The sequence below is a fragment of the Lactuca virosa genome, chromosome 9 (assembly GCF_052849685.1).
Source record: "Lactuca virosa cultivar CGN04683 chromosome 9, Lactuca_virosa_CGN04683_v6, whole genome shotgun sequence".
NCBI classification, from domain to species: Eukaryota; Viridiplantae; Streptophyta; class Magnoliopsida; order Asterales; family Asteraceae; genus Lactuca; species Lactuca virosa.
In genome coordinates, this window is record NC_136434.1 from 215,708,467 (window position 1) to 215,718,867 (window position 10,401).

Here is a 10,401-nt window from a genome sequence, read left to right on the forward strand (position 1 = left end):
TTACAATGTTCGTGTATAATATTGTAAAATTTAAAAAATATAGTGATCGGGAATAATTGAATTATGAGTTGATGCTAAGCATATCTGTGAAATATAGCAGTAGACGTTTTTTATCTAATTAAGGAGGGGGGGGGGGGGGGGGGGCATGACAGATGCTAATAAACCCATACTAATTACAAATGTTGATTTGTCTTATTTTTCGTGGATAGATTTCCTCAATTCGATCAATGTTTAATTCAATCTTTAATAATATAAAACATGAAAAGTTACGTGGATGATCTCAACCCATTTTTATATCTTTCTCTTCTTCCTGTAATGATGACTTTATATCTTAATCTAATGGATATATTATACACTTAATTGGTGTTAAGATTTAAAGACTACTGGAATGAGATGTGGTACCCTCTCAAACAAAACAATAAATGTTCACATTATATATATATATATATATATATATATATATATATATATATATATATATATATATATATATATATATATATATATATATAGAGAGAGAGAGAGAGAGAGAGAGAATCATTTGAGAACTCATATATTTCCGAGAACCTGAGAACCAAATAATAGCCGTTAGATCAAATTAATAGAAGGTCAAGATGATTTGTGGCATTTTTGTAAATAATTGGAAAAGATAAGAAACGGGGGTATGGTATTGAATTTAATTGAAGGGCATTTATGGTACTCAGATCATTTCCATCAAATTAATCGATGTCATATTTCTCCCAAATTCTTCCATCGTCTCTTCATCCCTCTCTCTCTCACACAACTTCGTCGTTGATTGTTCCCCAATCCAGAACCATCGTCTCCTCCGTCAACCGTCTCCCTTATTCATTGAATCGAGTAAGGTGAAGACTCTGGATCCTTTGAATCTGAATTCTGAACCACAAAATACGGTGGTTCATCTTCAGCCCATTGTTCGTGTTCATCTTCGATTGTAGTCGTAGATCGCCGAAGCCCTAAGTCATTTGGTAGTGGATCGATGGAGTATCCATCGTCACGTCCTAAAGAAACCGTATTGAAATCAAACTCACACTCATTGGAACCAAACTCAATAGCATCGATGCATCAGAGAAGCTCTGTAACAGTTACCCTTCCATTCCGATAGATCACTCAAGTAAATGATGAAGTAGAGCACATTGACCGCCGATCACCGTCCTAAATCCAAGCACACCTTCGATTGGGTGCTCTTCCACGTCTGTCGTGTTGGCGACACTGCTCATCTTGTCTACGCCATCTCCAGTAAGTTCCTTCTCGCGTGCAATTTCTCTGTTTCTCATCACTGTAATTTAGTGTTTCAAGTTCAATATAGTGAATGATAGGGAGAATCTCGATAGGATATATGAATGCATATTGTGTGCTTGTTGTAGCACATTATGCCCTAGCTATTAGTGGAATCCTGAGTCTTACCTTGGTTATGCTGCTATAATACATTCCTCAATATTTTATCAATGTACACAACTGGAGCATGGCAATCATAAACAGAGGTGAAGATGCTGATGGTTTTTCATTTGGAACTGCTAAAATCTGTATATTTGGTCTATCTACTATCTGTCAAGCTGCTTCATCGGAGACACCAACATCCTCTGTTATTCAAGGCATCTGTTCAACTGCATTTCTCAATGTTCTAACCTTCTTTATTTCATGATTCGAGGGACAAGGAATCTTCCAGATTGTAAATAAAGATGTTGCAAACATCTTTGATTCTCCAAAAACATTCTCTGAGCTCAAAGAAAAGTTTTCTAATGAAAATGAAGCTCCATCTGTAATATTATCCAAGTTTCGTGCATTATGTATGCTTTGGATTTTCTTTAGCTGTCCTAGAAATTCACTTGCAGCCTACTTTGAGAAAATGAAGCTCTGTACTTCTAGTTCAACTTCAACAGATGCTGTTCCTGTTACCATTCCCAATGGGGGGCAGTATTTTCTCAGTCAGGTGACAGCTGGACTTGACACCTGTGATGTGAAAGGTACCGTAAACCTCTGATTTATATTTTTTTAGTCAATGATAATCCTACCTGGTTGGAAATTAATTGTAAATGAAAATGATATGTTTTGCTTAAATTTTTCATAGACAACTCAGTTTCTGCGTTTTTTCTACTTTGCCTTGATAGGTCGATTAAAGCAGCCCTAGACAAGTTGGATTTATCCCAAAATGATGGGGCGGATGTATACGAACTTGTATCTCACTGCATCAAAACCTTTAAGCATGGTTCAGAATATTGAAACGATATCAGATTTCTCAAGATTTGGCTCATATATGTAATCTCGTTTCCCTCTTTATCTCTGTCTATATGGATGCACTGCATTAGCTCCAAATGAAGTGATATAGTTTGTTGCTTGAGGTCAAGACATCACTTTGACATACAAAATTTAAGCAATGTATATGAACAAATTAACCCTGGATTTATGATTTATCTATCTGCATTGCCCTTTATAAAGCTTAGTGTAGTTTTTAACTTAGAATAATTTGTTGGTAATACATTCATTTATCATCACAGAAAAATTTCTCTGTAATAAAACAAAAAAAACGCTTTTGTGTTTGCAGATGGATTTTAGTCCAAACTATGAGGCTGTTTTTAGGAAAATTGAACAGCTTAAAATTTGTTTGGATAAAACTTTGCTATATGAGTCATATGCATTGTTGTTGGAAGTAAAGGGAATGATGAATGAGGCTCATTTAGTGTATCAGTCAGGCATTTCAAGGTCCTTACAATCTTCTCCTCTTTATATCATATCTATGTCTAATCTTATGACCAAGGGGTTATAATTTAAAATTAAATTGTTATTCTCTTAATGGTTTTCATTGCTAATGGGTATAGTGTCAAGTTTTGTTATAGGAATGCTGAACCAATAGAGAAGTTGAAGAAGGCACACACCTATTTTCTTGAAAGAATGCAAGCAATAATAGATGATTGTTCACATAAGAAGGTATCTATGATATGATGCTTGAAACTGTTTGTTCTTTTTTTATTATGAGTTTGCTCTTCAAATATGGTTATAATATTTAACAATGTCAATTATGGTTATTTGTAGGTGGATGGAGGATCCCCTCTTAACAGTGGTTCAAATTGTATGAATCCATGGTCAATCTCTACTCTCTACAATCTATTGCAAAAGATGAATGCTCAAATATCAAAATACACAGTAAGAAACTTTGGTCATTCATTGTTGGATGTTATAACCTGTAATTCACAGTTGAGGTTTTTTTCATTGACTAAAAAAAGATAAATCAGGGTTTCAATCATGCGATTCATATGATTTACATGTAATTCACATGTAAATCACATATGAATTACATGTGATTCACATGTAAATCGCATGTAATTCACATATGAATTACATGTGCTTCACATGTAAATCGCATGTAATTCACATATGAATTACATGTGCTTCACATATGAATTACATGTGCTTCACATGTAAATCACATATGAATTACATGTGTTTCACATGTAAATCGCATGTAATTCACATATGAATTACATGTGCTTCACATGTAAATCGCATGTAATTCACATATGAATTGCATGTGATTCACATGTAAATCGCATGTAATTCACATACGAATTACATGTGTTTCACATGTAAATCGCATGTAATTCACATACGAATTACATGTGATTCACATGTAAATCGCATGTAATTCACATATGCATCACATGTAATTCATATGTGAATCGTCTGTGATTCATATGTTAATCACATGTAAATCACATATGTAGTTTTGTAAGTGTTTTTGCATCAATCATTTTTTTTAATTTTCTTGTAGATTTGGATGAAATTGTGATGAATATTGAAGAGGTGAAGATGATAAATTGAAGGAAATATGGAAATATTGACACGAAGACATGAACATGCTTTGGAATTTTTTAGCATTTTTTTGTTTTTTATATTTTATTTTGTATCGAATAAAATACTTATTCTATTGTATATGAGGACTATAAACGTTTCCTTGCGATGAATTTGCATCAAAAAATCTTCAAGACCTAAATAAAAATGAGTTTTTTTATGAATTACTTACGAATATTATAGTATAAAAATATATGAATATATGCATTTGAAAAAATATGCATATATGCACCTAATTTTTTTTTTTTGAATGTAGTTTTTTTTTTGAAAAAAATGTAACTTTTTTTAAAAAAACTTGCAGTTTTTCTATTAAAAATTGAAGTTTTAAAAAAATGCTGTTTTTTTTTAAAAAAAAATGCAGTTTTTTCTTTAAAATTGTAGTTTTTCTTTAAAAAACAATGCAATTTTTTAAAAAAAATTGCAGTTTTTCTAAAAAAAAAAATTAAAATTTTTTTTTTCAAAAATACATGTTTTCTATAAAAAATTAAAAAATATGCATTAAAAAAAACGAACATTATATTTTAAAAAAAATCTGAAAATTTGATTTATGATGTAAATTTTTAGACATTTATATTAATATATTAAATAACACAAAAAAATTAAACATTAAATGAGATTGGTAAGATGACGATCATGTCCTTAACGAATTACTTTTGATCCAACGCTCCACTTTTAGTTCTCGGGTTCTCGGGAAACTTTGAGTTCTCAACCGATCTCAACCCTATATATATATATATATATATATATATATATATATATATATATATATATATATATATATATATATAACCCGTGGGAACCATGGGTTATAAAATTAATTAAACTTTCATAATAAAAATTTATAATTATTAATCAATTATTTTAAATAAATTATTAATTAAGATATATATATATATATATATATATATATATATATATATATATATATATATATATCAAAATTTTAAAGTTATTATAACTTCAAATTTAACATATAATTAGAAAATGTAAATTTGAATTTTGAAATGAGTTGCCTAATATATCTACATGACACATGACATAATATTAATGAGGAGTTGTATTAGAGTGACACTTGGCAAAAGGGGATTAAAACTATTCATTTATTAAAATACTAGGCGAATGCATGTGCGTTGCACAGAAAGACCTATATAGTTGAAATCTTTATAAATATATGTTTTTTTAAATATAACAATAACGTTGTTGTTAAATTTGATATAATAATTTGTATACTAAATTGATATAATATATTGATTATTTTGAATTATATGATAATATATAAATCTATTATAACTGCATAATCTCGATCGTTTGAATGACTTCTACCTGCGAGTTACTCGTGAATAAAATTAAATATAATATATGGTTTAATGTTATTTATAGTTGTTGTTATTGTTAATTAATTTTTTAAATTTTATTTGTTTGATGTTTTAATTTCGATCATTATAATTATTTAAAACATCAAACATTGTTTTTTGATTTTAAAGGTAACAATATAATCATTTATATAGAGTTATTTTTAACAATTGTTATTATAAGTTATTTTAAGCTACTTATTTGAAAACTTTAACGATTATAAAAATATATTTAGGAAATATTTTAGTTAAATTGATATTACAATTTAGTTTTTGCAGTTAGCACTACAATTTATTAGTTTTAACTATTCACAAAATATTCATTGGATTTTTAAGTGAAACTGAAATTTATATTTAAGTTGACACTGTAATTCTATATTTAAATTAACAATTTAAATATTTTTTCCAAACTGTTCAAAAGTTGTATCTTTAAACTGATAATTGTTTACATACTATAACATTAATATAATCTACTTTTCTTATGTCTAATAATATTTTTTTCGATAAAATAAGAAATAAGTTGTTTTAAATGAGTTATTAATAAACAATATTGAACTAATAAACTTTGTATTACACTATTTATATTACACCAAAACATCCAAGGTTTCATATATGAACTTTCAAATATTAAACATTGAAATTAAGAATGAAATCATACAAAATATATCATTATACATAAATGTCATCAAAAGTTTTAAAATAAGTCGATTAGTAAATATGATATTTAGTTTTAATTATATATTTTTCAAGGTGTACGTTTTTATGTTGGTGCGCCGAGAATCCTCTTCCTTAATTTGTACCTAAAAAATTAAGGTGAATAGGAATATAAAATATATATTACTAAGCATTAATATAAATAATTAAAAATGGTATGTGGATCTCCTACCACCGGTTAAAAGGTTAAAGCCAACATACATCTCTAGTGGTATCGATTCCTATGTGAAATTGAAGTAGTTATTCTATGTACACTTTGTTTTCTAATTACATAAACAAATATGAGTAACCAAACAAAAAAATGTTATCTTTATGTAGGAATAATATTTTAGTTAACAAACAAATTAAATAATATAAGTTTAAGAGTTAGGAGTTTCAAAACATTAATATTTTTATTAATCAATCAATTAAGTAACACATGTTGAAATTTTTACAATCATTATTAAAAAGCATTTGAAATATTAGATTTTAAATGAATTTTGGTTGAAGTGTTTTGACCTCTATTATAATATATATATATATATATATATATATATATATATATATATATATATATATATATATATATAGAGAGAGAGAGAGAGAGAGAGAGAGAGGGATGGAAAGTATAACATATGTATGAGTTTTAATTAATTATCTTTTTGAAATGGTACAATTACAAAACAAAAAAGAAACATATTTAAAATATTTAATTAAATATTTTTGACATCACCCTATATAACATATGATCAATATATTAATGATTAAACCACAATATACAACGACTGTATTACAATAATCAAAAAACGAAGAAAATATAAAAACGAATTAGTATAACAAACTTACAAATTAAAAGCTCTAATATAATAGCATATCTCCAAAAGTGGTTATAAGTCCTCAACCCAACACAAAAACCTTTAAGTTTGTTTTCTTTTTGAAATTTGTATATGATTTGTATGCATGTCTTCCCAAAAGATTGACATTTTTATAGTAAACTTTTCACTAAATGCTAATTAAACATAATATAAGTTATAAAACTTTTAAGTGTTAAATCATAATTATGAAAACTTTTGAGTTGCATTAGTTAAAAAATGGGGTTTCAAATGAATGTGGTTTGAGGAAGTTAAAGAAGGGGGTTTCAAATGCATGAGATTCAAGAAAAAATGCTAGCTTTATAAGTATATATATATATATATATATATATATATATATATATATATATATATATATATATATATATATATATATATATATATAGAGAGAGAGAGAGAGAGAGAGAGGTAAATTTAATTGAGAAAATAAAAAAGATTGAGAATGGAGGAATCATTCTCAGCCACTAATTTATTTTTGCCGCAAAAGCCTCCGTCGTACCAGCGGAAATTGGAAAGAAATACACATGTGTTTTCCAACAAAACATGTTTCCTTAAACTATGTTAATCATTACCTTAATATATACAAAAACATAGTTTTTTTTTTGTTTTTTTAATTTTTAAGAAGCTATTTTTACAGAAAAATGATTTTAAATATACCAAAATTCATGATTTTTTATTCTCTACAAATAGACATCCATATTGATATAGTTTTAAGATAAAATAAAAATTTTATTTTTTTTATATTTTCAGCTATCGTTATTCATAGGTGAATAAAAATGCATCAGATTTTTAGTACAACACATTCATTATTCATTAATGAATAAAAAATATAATTAATTTTTTTTATAGATTAAGTATCATTCATATATAAATATAACATCTAATAAACTCTTTACAGCTTACATCAACTTTCGTCACATGTTATATTCACATATGAATAAAATGTGTATTGACTTTCCTCACAAGTTATATTTATATACGAAGAACATATTTATCATAATTTTGCTACAATTCATTTGTTATTCCTATATGAATAAGTAGTTCAAATTTTCAAAACACTTCATCTTTTTGAAAAATACTACTTATTTATATATGAATAACAAATAAACTGTAACAAAAAATCTTAGAAATGTTTTATTAATATATGAATATAACATATGACGACAATTAATATACGTTTTATTCATATATAAATATAACATGTGACGAAAGATGATCTAAAAAAATATTTTAAGTAAGAAAACTTTATAATGTGTTATATTCATATATACACAATACTTAAACTGTAAAAAAGTTAAGCATGCGTTTTATTCATAAGTGAATAACGAATGTACTGTAATATAAAATCTGATGCGTTTTTATTCACTTTTGAATAACGATAGATGAAACATTAAAAAATAAATATTTTTATTTTATCTTAAAACTATATCAATATGGATGTCTATTTATAGAGAATAAAAAATTATGAATTTTGATATATTTAAAATAATTGTGTGGCTGAAAATGATTCCCTCATTCTCAACCTTTTTTTATCAGTTATATATATATATATATATATATATATATATATATATATATATATATATATATATATATATATATATATATATGTATATATATATATATATATATATATATATATATATATATATATATATATATAAAGAGAGAGAGAGAGAGAGAGAACAAGGTTCAAATGTGGATTGACATCTATTGTGCGGATGTGTGTACAATGTTATTCTGTGAGAATGATAAATAAAACACGTTGTTTGATAATGTGAATACGTTCAATCTTACATAACTATTATTATTATCACACATTATCACCAATTAAATCGTCTATAAGGTTATTATAGATTTTTTTTATTCTCATTCTGTCAGAATGTTGTCAGGATGTTTATTGAGTCGTATTCTGTAAGAATAAAAATGAGTGAAAAATTATGCGTGAGAACAAAAATGAATAAGAATTAGTGAGAATGCATGAAGATGACAATAATTGTGTGAGGTTGAACGTATTCACATTACTAAACAACTTATTTTTTTAATAATTCTAATAGAATAACATTATCTACACGTCCGCACAATAGTTGTTATTATATATATATATATATATATATATATATATATATATATATATATATATATATATTCATGATCATTCACATTCTATAGGAAACAATAAAGACCACATAAGTTTGGTTCTTTATGTTTTCACATTAGGTAATATATATACATCATATTGTTAAGGATAAGGATAATAAGACGGTTAAACCACATAACTAATTAATAGTTGTTGTTACTAGTTGTTTTAACATAGTTGTACCTATCTCATATTCAGTAAAATTAGTTTGTAATTATCGTGTACCACAATGGCTATTTAAACTTTAGCCATCATGAGTTTCAAATACAACGAAATACCATTCATATTGTTATGATATTTACTGTATTAGAGTCATAACACCCCTATGAGTTGCATTCATATCCAATATTTCCTTCTTATAAAAATCATCAACCCTTCCAATCACTCCTAATTAAACCCATATCATTCAACTAAACGCTCCTATACATTTTCCAATGAACCTCACTCCATCAAACCTCCTAATTTGGCAGAACATTCACTAAAAGAAAAGCGGGTTTGCGATTAAAATTTTCTTTCGGTATTCTGTCACTAGACAGTTTACTGACGGATTTTTGGCTCATCGGAAAAATCCTTGTGGATAATTATTTGCGATGATTTCCGACGGATTTGTAACGATTATCGACAAGAATTAATGTCCGAAATATACCGTCAAGTTACCAACAGAATGTTCTTTGACTATGATTGACTGTATTTTCGAACAAATGACTGGCGGATGGTACTTTCCAAAGGACTTTAAAATTCCATAATTTTTTCTGCCCAATATGCAATAATAATAATTGTTAGGATCACTACTAGCTCAACCATGGTGATAAAAGGGATTACCCACTGCCTTATATGCAAGCATCTAGTTTCTCCTTTTACCGATGTGGGATTGGGTTTGCACCCCAAAAATCCTCCCATCAAACCCAATTTCCGCTCTTAGCCTCCCCTCAACGACTGTTCATCAGATCCAATCCTTTTCATACATCCAATCCTTTTTCATACCGCCGATACTTTCGGGACACGCTCACCTTACCTGGGCCATCAGGAAGACTTTCGATACAAGGCTTCAGGATCAACTTCGTTGGACCGGGAATTACCGGGGATTGTGCCACCTGCGCCGACCACATCTTTCGGGCTACGACTATAGCTCTGATATCACTTGTTAGGATCACTACTAGCCCAACCATGCTCAACATAGAAGAATAATGAGGTTCCATTTTCTAAAACCAATTGGTGATAGAATGGATTATTCACTGTCTTATATGCAAGCATCTAGTTTCTCTTTTTACCGATGTGGGATTGGGTTTGCACCCCAACAACAACAACAACAATAGTAATAATAATAATAATAATAATAATAATAATAATAAATGTAATGCATCTATAATAATAGGAATCCAATAAATAAATCTATAATGATTTAATCCATTACATTTATCTATTCCAAACAAAATTTATTACATTTACCTTCTAATACGGTTAAAAACTTACTAAA

The 10,401-nt window shown here is 27.5% G+C and overlaps 1 long non-coding RNA gene across 1 annotated transcript; it reads left to right on the forward strand.

Moving 5' to 3' along the window:
* Window positions 1-2,673: 2,673 nt before the first annotated feature.
* On the forward strand, window positions 2,674-3,245 carry LOC145137344 (uncharacterized). Its single transcript, XR_013721001.1, has 3 exons — window positions 2,674-2,721; window positions 2,856-2,946; window positions 3,052-3,245. It is a non-coding gene; the product is annotated as an uncharacterized LOC145137344 (long non-coding RNA).
* The last annotated feature ends 7,156 nt before the right edge of the window (window positions 3,246-10,401 follow it).